An 11685-nucleotide genomic window follows, 5' to 3' on the forward strand; every position below is an offset into this window, starting at 1 on the left:
TTTATTCCAGAGATAGAAAAGACTCAAAGAGAAAAAAGAACTTTAAGAACAATCATCTGTTTTTCTATGGGTCACACAGCCTGTGTGACAAAACCGCTCAGTGTTTTGTTTTGGCTCGGGTTTGCAATGTAGAAACCTTTAGATAAGGAAGGGAATCGTTTATTTTGTTAACTTTTTAAAAATGGATGTTTCCAAATTCAGTTTATGAGTAAATTAAACTACACCACACTAGCCCTATTGACACATGTACAAGAAATGGTCAATAACATTCCTCACCCTACATGACTATTGCCTTTTGCATTTTTTTTCACTCTAAAGTCATTTGGTTAAAAGATAATGAACAATTTTGTTTAGTCCCTATTTGACACAAAATGCAAAATAAGTCCCAGGTTTATTTGGGGGAGGATTGTATAATTCAAGAAAAGACAAGGAAATGTTGTTTTCCAAAATAAAACAAATTGTAAAAAGCAACAAAAGAAAGAGAATCCATACCTCAATATTACTTAAAGTGAACATAGTAATAATAAGATAATTTTGGTACTTGACATCCACAAAGTTTCTAAGTATGTAAATAATTTTAATTCAAAATGCATCAGTTACAACATCAAACTGCATGGAGTTAATTCAGTTTTAGCTACATCTATGCTTTTTAAAACTAAAAGATATTTCTGTGTAGGAAGCAAATTATTTTTGTTTGCTTGTTTAAAATTTTATTCCTGATAAGAAGATTAATTACTTTTACTCTTGTTTCTAGTTAGGATTTTTTTTTTTCAGGAGCTATCTGAAATATTTCATAGTGCTTACAGGGGGATGCTGCTATAATTTTTTATATTAAAGTTTAAAAATCATATGCACATACTATTTCAGTAATATCTGATCACCAAAATGCTCATTAGAAACATTTCATCTGTCTTTGTAAAACAAACCAGTTCTACAAAGAGAAGGGACCCAGACTAATGGAATATTATTTTGGTTGTTTGACTAAGATATAATTCTAAAAATGATTTCTGATTTTCATGGGTTAATAATCGAGAAAGAGTTTTTTTGGTCCACTTACCTCTCCCAAAAACACTCACATTTTTTTTCAAGAATTATTATTGACACAACTTAACTTCCATTCTTAAACATAACCTGAAAGCATTTGGTAAGCATTTATATGCAAAATTATTGAATGCATTTTTATTATTTTCTTTTCATTCCTAAAATATGTTTACAAAGTATGTAGGAAACAAATACTAGAGTTATTTCTAAATTGCTTTGAAATGAGGTTCATGATGTCCTTTCCTATCTTCCTCTTCCTCCCTGCCCCTCCCACCGCCCCTCCCCTTTCTCCCCCCCTTTTGTTCCTCCATTTTTCTTCCTACTCCCGACACTGTCAATTCCTTTCCTCCTCCCCCTTTACCTTTACCCTCTTTTTAATTTTTCTTTTTTCTTTGTTACTTCTCTTCCCCTTTTTATTATTCTCTGGGTCCTCTGACCCTCAACTCATTTCTTTCCTCTTTTTAATCAATATACCTATACCAACTTTCTATACTTTTCTTCACTCCTTTCCTTTTCCTTTTTCCTGTCCCTCTATCACTAACTTGCTGTCATTCAAACTGTTACTTCTGGTGAAGTGGAAGGCTACAGAGATGCGAGAGTTATTTTATACACCAAAATGAAAAGCTTGTTGCATTTATTAAGGTGAATGTCTATGTGATTCAGACCACAGAGCTCCCTGTTCTCCCAGCATTTATTGTCCTAACATTCACTAGAAACTTTTACTTCTTTGTATCATTTTTCCGTGTCTTATGTTGCTTATAACCGATTTTGTTATTAGCATTTTGTGTATCAAATCCTTGAGGGCAAAGCCTATATATCTCCCAAGGAGTCCAACACAGTGCTGACAGGTGTCCAAAAATACATAGTAAGTATCTTTTGATACTATCTAGAAAGACATGGTCAGTGTAATCAAATAAAATGCTGTGTTCAGCCCGTAGAGCTTTTTCTTTTTCTCCTTTCTCCCTCCCTCTTTCTCCCTCTCTCTCTCATTTTTCTTTCCTGTTTTTATTTTTGTAAATACTATACTCCACAATCATCAGGTTAAATACAGGTAAATTCAGTCATTCAAAAGGCTGATTGGTCTACATCAAGAAGAGCAACCAAGGGTTATCTTTTGGCTTGTAGCTCTCTAGTCTCATGCCCGTGACTGTCCTGTCCCTGATGTCCATTCACAACCATCCTCTTTCCCTTCTGTCTGGTTATGTAGCCTTGGAGTTCTTCTCCCTTAAGGCTTCAGGCAGTCGATGTCAACCATCAGAGTTAGTTGGCACAAACCTTTGCTATCCTTATCTCTCTTGATGCCATCCAATCAGGATGACAATCTCAAGGGATAGTCCACATGCACTTCCTGCCAACAGCTCGCTTAGGGTCTTATTTCTGGGAATATAGCTAGCACCCCATTAACCATGTAAAGATTTATTATTTTGTATGTCATCCAAAGCAAGTGTCACCCCCAGACAACCTTCCATCTCACTGATTCCCAGGATGACTGGTATAGCTGTTCCCCATAATAGATGTTTATTGAATACCTACCTATCAATACAGCTATGAACACTAAGGAGAAGGCAAACCAATTTTTATAACAGGCTAAATTAAAGTCAAATTTAAGCAGGTCATGGAAATAGCAAAGTGCTTTTTTTTGCTTTTGATTTATAATACTCATTACTAGCAAGAATATAGTGAAATAAAACACTCCATACGGCTGTGTGGGAGAACAAACTTAAGACAACAAAAACCTTTAAAAGTTCATATTGTTTGACTTAGAAGTTGCACTTTTGAGTAATTTTCCTTTTTTTTTTAATTTTTATTTATTTATGATAGTCACACACACAGAGAGAGAGAGAGGCAGAGACACAGGCAGAGGGAGAAGCAGGCTCCATGCACCAGGAGCCCGATGTGGGATTCAATCCCGAGTCTCCAGGATCGCGCCCTGGGCCAAAGGCAGGCGCCAAACCGCTGCGCCACCCAGGGATCCCTTGAGTAATTTTCCTAACAAAAATCCAATATATAAAATATTTTATTGAGCCTTAAAAAAGAAGGAAATTCTGATACCAGCTGCAACATAGATGAAACTTGAAAACATTACGCTAAGTAAAATAAGCTAGACACAAAGGATAAATATGTATGAGATACCTTAGAATAGTCAGATTCATAGAGGTAGAAAGTAAAATAGTGGTTACCAGGGCCTGGGAAGAGAGGGTGAGGTGGGAAGTTTATGGAGTTTCAACTTGAGGAGAAAGTTCTGGAGATGGATACTGGGATGGTTGCACAACAATGTAAATGTACTTAATGCCAATGAATCTTAACATACTTAAAAATGGTTAAAATTGGGACGCCTGGGTGGCTCTGCAGTTGGGCAGCTGCCTTCAGCTCCGGTTGAGATCCCAGGATTGGGGATCAAGTCCTGTTTTGGACTCCTACAAGGAGCCTGCTCCTCCCTCTGCCTTTGTCTCTGCCTCTCTTTCTCTGTGTGTGTCTCTCATGAAAAAATAAATATTTTTTAAAAATGGTTAAAATTTAAAATTTTTTATGTATACTTTTGTACAGATTTATTTATTTATTTGAGAGAGAGAAAGAGAAAAGCAGGAAGGGCAGAGGGAGGGGGGAAAGAGAATCCCAAGCAGACTCCCCACTGTGCACAGAGCCCCTGTTCAGTCTTTTATTGTCGATATTTTGGAAGGCCAAAAAATTTTTTTGTTTTTAAAAATCATAGTATAGGGGTGCCTGGATGGCTCAGTAGGTTAAGCACCTGCCTTCAGCTCAGGTCATAATTTCAGGGTCCTGGGATCCAGCTCCACTTCTGGTTCCCTGCTTAGCAGGGAGTCTACTTCTCCCTCTCCTTCTGCCCCTTCCCCTCCCCCTCCTGCATTTGTGCACACTCTTACTCACTCTATCTCAAATAAATTAATATTTAAAACAAAAACAAAAAAGGAAAAACTTAGGAGAAGTTAAAAAAAAAGTACATCACAAAATTTAGTATTTGTACTCATAAAATCTGTGCAGTTGGAACCATCTTAAACACAATGACCAAAGCTATATGTACATTAAGGACTAGAAATTACCTTACAGAAACTCTTGCACATGGATACCTAGAAATGTGTACAAGAATATTCATAGCAGCATTGCTTACATTACTTTTTTTTTTTTTTTTAAGATTTTATTGATTTATTCATGAGAGACAGAGAAAGAGGCAGAGACACAGGCAGAGGGAGAAGCAGGCTCCATGCAGAAAGCCCAATATGGGACTCAATCCTGGGTCTCCAGGATCAGGCCCTGGGCTGAAGGCAGCGCTAAACCACTGAGCCACCCGGGCTGCCTCATTGCTTACATTACAATAACAAACCTTAGAAACCCTATTAATGCCCACCTCCAAGGAGAGTGGATTAAGCAAAGCTGGGTATAGCCATACAATGAAATTTGGTGGCAATCACAATGAAGGAACTTCTGCTCTGTGTATCAAGGTGAGTGAATTTCACAATTCTGACCAACCAACAAACAAAAACAAAAACCTAGAGACTAAAGAATATGTGCATTATGGTTCCATTTATAAAAGTTCAAGAATATGCAAAACTAACATTGTGTTGTTTAGGGATGCATCCAGAAGAGGTTGAAGTTTAAAGAGAAGGAAGAGCCCTGCAGCTGCTTGGCAGCTTGTTAACCACAATGGAGCCCTCTCCTAAGCTGTGGACCAAATGGAAACAATAAAGCTTTTCCCAGAAAAAAAGAAAAAAGAAAGAAAGAATGAAAGAATGAGAGAGGAAGAAAGAAAAAAGAAAAAGAAAAGAAAGAAAAAAGAAAAGAAGAAAAGAAAAGAAAAGATTCCAAAATGTATGGGACCCCTGGGTGGCTCAGCGCAGTTGAACGCACTTGCCTTTTGCCCAGGGCATGATCCCAGAGTCCTGGGATCGAGTCCCACGTCGGGCTCCCTGCATGGAGCCTGCTTCTCCCTCTGCCTCTCTCTCTCTGTGTGTTTCTCATGAATAAATAAATAAATAAATAAAATAAATAAATAAATAAATAAATAAATAAATAAAATAAAAATAAAAATAAATAAATAATTTTTTAAAATTTCCAGAACATGGTTAATTCTGGGAAGTAGCATAAGGATCATTGTGAGGGACTCACAGGGCACTTCAAAGATATTGGAGATGGATGTTCTAGTTCTCAGTCTGAGTGGTGGCCACACAAGTGTTGGTTTTCTTATTCTTTTAAACTATACATGTACAGTTTACATTCTCTTTGTTAAATGTAAATAGTTCATAACAAAAATTAATGGAAATAATAAAAAGTCTGAAAAACACTGTTAATACTAACTCTGGTTTTGAGATTAGTGGATTTCTGTCTATTCCTGTCTTTGTTTCTCCCTCCCTCTCTTTCTCTTTTCCTGTTTCTCTCTCTCTCTTGACTTGGCTATATTTTTCAAGATTTCTAGATTATTATGTTTTTATAACAAACTTAAGAAAAATGTCAAATGGATATTCAAATGAATCACCCCAGAATACCTTTACAAAGTAAATAGGGAAGAGTTTTAGGTCATCTTCTGTTCCAAGATTTTGTTGCAGCCAGAAATCTCCTTCCATTAGCAACCGGTGTTGAGGGTTAACTGCAACTCACCCTTGATCAATCACGGATGTGGCTTGACTTTAGCTAAAGGTCTGATTAATTATACATGTATTCATAATAAACTGAGATGGTATGTACTGAAACTCAGGACAAGCATGGTAAACAGGAAGCAAGTACCCAGATGCCCACCTGCCCCTCCTGTCCTGGATCTTGCAGATATATTGCTCCTTTCAACTCTCATGCATGAGCATATTTGTTTTCGGGTGCATTCACTGGAAACCTCGAAGAGTGAAGCCCATTTCTGCCTCATCAGTCCGGGAGGTTCTTGTGAGATCACGCCTTTCAACACACTGGAAACCTCAGGGAACAATCCATGTTGTTTCCCTTCTCTAAGCGAGGTGTTTCCATTATGTTCACCAACTAAGATCTCCTTTATTATTTTTCCATGAGCCCAATGTTTTGAAAACTGTTGCCCATCAAAAAGTTCCATTGACCAAGTTGTAAATTCTTCTCATTTTGAGTGGCAAAGCAGAGCTTCTACACAAGAGGCAAGACTTTGTATTATTCCCACCAAAAGTAAAAAGGACTTGGAATTGGAATTTGTCCATTCAGTCTTGCCTGGAGCAAATGTCTGATTTGCATTAGATATCCTAACTGACTGGAACTAGTTTACGGACACCACTGTAACCAGTACACCTTCTTTCCCTCCTACTGAGATCCTGGATCTGGGGAGCCTAAGGTTTGAGAAACATTCCTTAGGACCAGCTTTCCTAGTTCCAGCACTTTGCCTGGGAGGAGAGCTGAAAAGAAAAGAAAAGAGAGAGGATATTGTAAAATGTGGTGAACACCTGAGCTGGGTGGCTTCGTGGTTTCTATTTTATAGGTCAACTAAGCCATAGACAGGCAACAAAACCAGAATTCCAATCTGACTGTCCTGGACCTCAGGTCCTTGCTCTTGCCCTTATATCAGCATTTAAAAATCCTAGTGTATGCAGGGACGTCTGGGTGGCTCAGCAGTTGAGCATCTGTCTTTGGCTCAGGGTGTAATCCCGGGGTTGCAGGATTGAGTCTCACATCTGGCTCCCTGCATGGAGCCTGCTTCTCCCTCTGCCTGTGTTTCTGCCTCTCTCTTTCTGTGTCTCTCATGAATAAATAAATAAAACCTTTTTTTAATCTTAAAAAAATAAAATAAAAATCATAGTGTATGCAGCACCTGGCTGAATGGGTCCATGGAGCATGCAACTCCTGATCTTGGGGTTGTAAGCTGGAACCCCATGTAAGGTGTAACCCCATGTTAAGTTTATTTAAAAATAAAATATTTTAGGGGCACCTGGGTGGCGTGGTCAATTGCGCATCAGACTTGGTTTCGGTTCAGGTCATGAACTCAGGGTCTGGGATTGAGCCCAGCCTCAGATTCCACATTCATCAGGGAGTTTGTTTCTCCCTCTCCCTATGTGCCTCCCCCTGCTCCTGCATTCTCACTCTCTCTCCCTCTCTTTCTCAAATAAAGAATTTTTAAAAAATAAAATAAAACATTTCAGGGGCACCTGGCTGACTCAGTCAGTGGAGAATGGTGACTCTTGATCTCAGAGTTGTAATTTCAAGCCCCATGTTAGGTGTAGAGACTACTTAAAAGTAAAAATCTTAAAAAAAAATAATAAAATAAAATATTTTTAAATTTTTTATTAAAAAATTAAGTAAGGGGATCCCTGGGTGGCGCAGCGGTTTGGCACCTGCCTTTGGCCCAGGGCACGGTCCTGGAGACCCGGGATCGAGTCCCCCATCAGGCTCCCGGTGCATGGAGCCTGCTTCTCCCTCTGCCTGTGTCTCTGCCTCTCTCTCTCTCTCTCTCTCTCTGTGACTATCATAAATAAATAAATAAATTAGTTTAAAAAATTTTTTTTTAATTTTTTATTTATTTATGATAGGCACACAGTGAGAGAAAGAGGCAGAGACATAGGCAGAGGGAGAAGCAGGCTCCATGCACCGGGAGCCCGACGTGGGATTCGATCCCAGGTCTCCAGGATCGCGCCCTGGGCCAAAGGCAGGCGCTAAACCGCTGCGCCACCCAGGGATCCCTAAAAAAAAATTTTTAATTAAGTAAATAAAAATCCTAGTGCAGCCCACACATTTTTTTTTTTTTTTAAGATTCATTTATTTTTATTTTAGAGAGAGTGTGGGGAAAGACAGAGGTAAAGGGAGAGAATCCTCAGGAAGACTCCTTGCTGAGTAAGGAGCCCACACAGGGTTCGATCCCAGGACTCTGAGATCATGACCTGAGCCGAAATCAAGAGTAAGACACTCAACCAACTTAGCCACCCAGGCACCCCATTACAACTTATTTTATGCAGAGGTGTAAAGACAACTCAACAGAGAAAGGATAATCTTTTCAACAAATAGTATTGCAACAATTAGGTATATATGCAAATATAAATAGATTTCCTTCCACATCCCATCCCAGAAACAAAAATTAACTCAATATACTTAAATGTAATCATTTAGGTCATATATCTAACTGTAAAACCAAAAGCTATAAGGTTTCTAGGAAAAAACCTTTGTGACCTTGAGTTAGGCAAAGATATCTTAGATATACTACCAAAAGCAAAATTCAGAAAGCCAAACTGATAAATTGGGTTTTATCAAAATTTCCAAAAGGAAAAAAAAACCCTCTTGCCTCTAGAAGATAATTGTTTAGAGAAAGAAAAGATGAGCCACAGACTGGGAGAAAAATATTTGTGATTCATGCATCTCATAAAGGACTTGTATCCAAAATATATAAAGAACTTTCAAAAATCAATATCAAGAACACAAACAACCTCTTCCCCACAAAATGGGCAAAAAATTTGAACAGACATTTCATATGTCAAATGTTATAAGCACTTCAGAAAACGGTTTGACAGTGCTCACTTTGGTCACGCATCTATTAAAATTGGAATGATACAGAAAAGATTAGCATGGCCCCTGCATTAGGATGACACACAAATTCATGAAGTGTTCCATATTTTTTGTGTGTGTGTGTTCCATATTTTTGATGCAGTTGACATTTGATAAAGTAGACTCTTGTGAACATTATTAGTGGCCATTCACTGTTGCACTGTATGAAGTCTCTGAGGTATAATTAAAAGTTTTTATTGAGCCCCTGGAAAAGAAAGAGAAAACAAAAAAGAAAATAATTTGACAGTTTCTTGAAAAGTTAAACATAAGGAATCCCTGGGTGCCTCAGTGGTTTAGCTCCTACCTTCAGCCCAGGGCGTGATCCTGGAGACCCAGGATCCAGTCCCACGTCACGTTCTCTGCAGGGAGCCTGCTTCTCCCTCTGCCTGTGTCTCTGCCTCTCTCTCTGTCTCTCATGAATAAGTAAATAAAATATTAAAAAAGGAAAAGAAAAAAAAGTTAAACATAATCTCAATTGTAGGTATTTCTGCAAGAAAAAGGAAAGCATATGTCCATAAAACATCTTGTCCACAAATGTTCACAGCAGCTTTATTTGTTATAGCCAAAAATTTGAAACAACCTAAATGTCTGCCAACAGGTAAATGGATGAACAAATTATAATATATCCATATGATGGAAGCATATTACTCAGCATAAAAAGAATAGACTATTGATCATGCTACAAATGAATCTTAAAATCAGTATGCTGAATGAAGAAGCCAGACAAAAAAGAATACATATGATTCCATTTGCATAAAATTTTAGAAACTACAAACTAATCCCTAGTGACAGAAAGCAGGTCAGTGGTTAGAAGATGTGAGCCCGAGAGAGAGGGCTCCATGAAATTTGGGGAGATGGAGCAGCCCTGGTAGGTGGGTTTAGCGCCGCCTTCAGCCCAGGGTGTGGTCCTGGAGACCTGAGATGAAGTCCCCACATCAGGCTCTCTGCATGGAGCCTGATTCTCCTTCTGCCTGTCTCTCTCTCTCTCTCTCTCTTTCTCTCTCTGTCTCTAATAAATAAATAAAATCTTTTAAAAAAGAATTGGGGGAGATGGTAAATATGCTCACTACTTTATTTTTTTTCACTATTTTATTTTTTTAGTTTTTTTTAAGTAGGTGCAGAGCTTGAACTCGACCCTGAGATCAAGACCTGAGTGGAGATCAAGAATCGGTTGCTCATGATGACTGTCTACCATTTGTTTTGATGTGGATGGAACTGGAGGGTATTAGGCTGAGTGAAATACATCAATCAGAGAAAGACAATCATCATATGGTTTCACTCATATGTGGAATATAAGAAATAGTGAAAGAAACCATAAGAGAAAGGAGGGAAACTGAGTGAGGAAAAATTAAAGAGAAAGTCAAACCATGAGAGACTCCTAACTCTGAGAAACAAAGGGTTGCAGAAGGAAAGGAGGGTGGGGGGATGGGGTAACTGGGTGACAGGCATTAAGGAGGGCACATGACGAAATGAGCTCTGGGTGTTACACTACATGTTGGCAAATTTAATTTAAATAAAATATTAAAAAAAAATTTTTCTAAATTTAAAAAAGAATCAGTCGTTCAACCAACTGAGCCACACAGGTGCCCCAATTTTTTTTTTTAAGTAAACTTTATGCCGAACATGGGGCTCAAACTCACTAGAAGATCAAGAGCTGCATGCTCTACTGACTGAGCCAGTCAGGTGCCCCAATGTTCACTACTTTGATTGTAGTGATGGTTTCATGGGAGAAGACATATGTTAAAACATCAGACTGTACACTTCAAATATGTGCGGTTAATTATGTGTCAGTTATACACTGATAATGCTGTTTTAAAAAATTCCAATACCATGGAGGGAGTGGTGAATTGAAAAAATGACCATTTTCCATCATCATCATGAAGATGGATTCAAGCAAGAATCAATGGTTGAGGGACGCCTGGGTGGTCAGTCAGTTAAGTGTCTGCCTTCAACTCAGGTCATGATCTTGGTGTCCTGAGATGGAACCTCATGTGGGGCTCCCTGCGTAGCTGAGAGTCTGCTTCTCCCTCTCCTTCTATCCCTTCCCCCAGTCCCCTGCTCAGTCAGGCTTTCTCACTCTCCTATCTCTCAAATAAATAAATAAAATCTTAAAAAATGATAGTTGCTAAATAAATCCAAGGGTGGGGGAAATCTGATGAAGAAGGGGTATCTACATGGTCTTAAAGTGTCTCTTGGGCAGCCTGGGTGGCTCAGAGGTTGAGCGTCTGCCTTTGGCACAGGTCATGATCCTGGAGTCCTGGGATGGAGTCCCACATCGGGCTCCCTGCAGGGAGCCTGCTTCTCCCTCTGCCTCTGTCTCTGCCTCTCTCTCTGTGTCTCTCATGAATAAATAAATAAAATCTTTAAAAAAAATAAAGTAAGGGACGCCTGGGTGGCTCAGTGGTTGAGCATCTGCCTTTGGCTCAGGTCGTGATCCTGGGGTCCTGGGATCAAGTCCTATATTAGGCTCCCTGCAGGGAGCCTGCTTCTCCCTCTGCCTGTGTCTCTACCTCTCTGTCTCTCATGAATAAAGAAATAAATATACCTTAAAAAAACAGTTGAAAAAATAAAAAGTCTCTGTAGATTGCTTATTAATTATAATGAGAAAAGTAGTAACTATACAGTGGGAAAAATGCAACAAAACTTTAGGTGATCAAAATTATCATTAATCATGGGCAGGCAGGGACACCTAGGTGGCTCAGCGATTGGGCATTTGCCTTTGGCTCAGGGCATGGTCCCAGGGTCTGGGGATCAAGTCCCGCATTGGGCTTCGTGCCAGGAGTCTGCTTATCCCTCTGTCTCTGTCTCTGCCTCTCTCTGTGTGTCTCTCATGAATAAATAAATAAAATATTTTTTAAAAACCATGGGCAGGTAGACTTCCTCTAAGTGTGATACTTGGTAAGGACACACTTTAATTTTTTTTAAGATTTTATTTATTTATTCATGAGAGACAGAGAGAGAGAGAGAGAGAGAGAGAGGCAGAGACACAGGCAGAGGGAGAAGCAGGCTCCACGCAGGGAGCCTGACGTGGGACTCGATCCAGGGTCTCCAGGATCACACTCTGGGCTGAAGGCAGCACTAAACTGCTGAGCCACTGGGGCTGCCCCACACTTTAATTTTTACAGTCTTCTGGCCACCATGTATAAT

General features: G+C 39.2%; 1 non-coding gene across 1 annotated transcript; it reads left to right on the plus strand.

Moving 5' to 3' along the window:
* Nucleotides 1-8505: 8505 nt before the first annotated feature.
* On the plus strand, nt 8506-8610 carry LOC121474282. The gene has a single exon (XR_005983304.1). It is a non-coding gene; the product is annotated as a U6 spliceosomal RNA (small nuclear RNA).
* Nucleotides 8611-11685: the final 3075 nt, after the last annotated feature.

This window comes from Vulpes lagopus, chromosome 12 (genome assembly GCF_018345385.1).
Source record: "Vulpes lagopus strain Blue_001 chromosome 12, ASM1834538v1, whole genome shotgun sequence".
Classification (NCBI taxonomy): Eukaryota; Metazoa; Chordata; class Mammalia; order Carnivora; family Canidae; genus Vulpes; species Vulpes lagopus.